This window comes from Callorhinus ursinus, unplaced genomic scaffold (genome assembly GCF_003265705.2).
Source record: "Callorhinus ursinus isolate GAN/ISIS: 27379988/994484 unplaced genomic scaffold, GSC_fseal_2.0 scaffold11, whole genome shotgun sequence".
Lineage (NCBI taxonomy): Eukaryota > Metazoa > Chordata > Mammalia > Carnivora > Otariidae > Callorhinus > Callorhinus ursinus.
This window is the reverse complement of record NW_027397073.1, coordinates 43,520,046-43,521,090: the sequence shown is the minus strand read 5'-3', so window position 1 is coordinate 43,521,090 and position 1,045 is coordinate 43,520,046. Positions and strand designations below refer to the sequence as shown.

Genomic DNA, 1,045 nt, shown 5'->3' with positions numbered 1-1,045 from the left:
CCCACCACCATGAGATCATGACCTGAGCTGAAATCAAGAGTTAGACACTCAACTGAGTCACCCAGGTACTCCCGTTTGCATTTTTTTTTTTTTAATAACAAATTACCAACAAGGTCCTGACCTAATAATCAAAAATTAAATAAAAATCTCAAAACATAAAACCAAGAAACAAGCTAAATCACACACATTTTGACCAAATACTGGAATAGTTCCCAAATAAAAAGTAAACAACTACATTCCATGTTTCAGAAAAGATATTAAGGATTCATGCATTTACAAACCTATCTAGTATGAATTCAAGAGTTTGATCCATTTTCCAAAGAGACCAACCCTCTTAAAATGCTCCTTTTCACATCTGTTTAATGAATTAAACATCCTTATTTCTTAAGCAGTTGGTGTCTTACTATAGAAGGGTATAGCAAATCCAGATCCAAAGTACACAGTCATAATTATTAACTGCCACTCATTTTCCACTGAAAATGGCAAATTCTTCCCTAGGACCTCCTCACAGTGGCTCCTATGGAACACAGAGTTTGTAAACCTCTGAATGCTCTGTCCCAACATAGCACTATTCGAAGTTCTGTGAAAGGCTCAGAGACCCAAGACGGTAGAAAACCCTATTCTCCTTAAAGTGACATGCCTCATTTTGTCTTTGGAATGTCCATGTCTGTGTGGAGTCTACATACGAAATTTTGATTTTCTACTGTTAATCTGTCTTACACCACTATGATTTAATCCAGCTAGAAGGATCTTGAAGGGCAGAAGAAATTCTTTCTCTCCTACAAGAGTTACGGAAAACTACCCTCATAAGTCAATCTAAAGCTTTTAACCAATAACCTCGATAAGAGATGATTTTTCTAACAATTTAGAGTCTCAAAATACATTAGATTATTTCATAAAACAGTGAATTCCTTGTCAGATTTCTGTTGCACAATTAGCAATTGGGATACAGTGGAGGAATTTCCACAAAACAAGTTTATTTGGTTAATGACTAATGATCTACAGAATTATAGCTGAGCTTCTATACCTTCCAGTTACACTACTA

The 1,045-nt window shown here is 35.4% G+C and overlaps 1 pseudogene; it reads right to left on the bottom strand.

Annotated features, from left to right (window-relative positions):
* Positions 1–377: 377 nt before the first annotated feature.
* Positions 378–564, bottom strand: LOC112835013 (cytochrome c oxidase subunit 7C, mitochondrial pseudogene; annotated as a pseudogene).
* Positions 565–1,045: the final 481 nt, after the last annotated feature.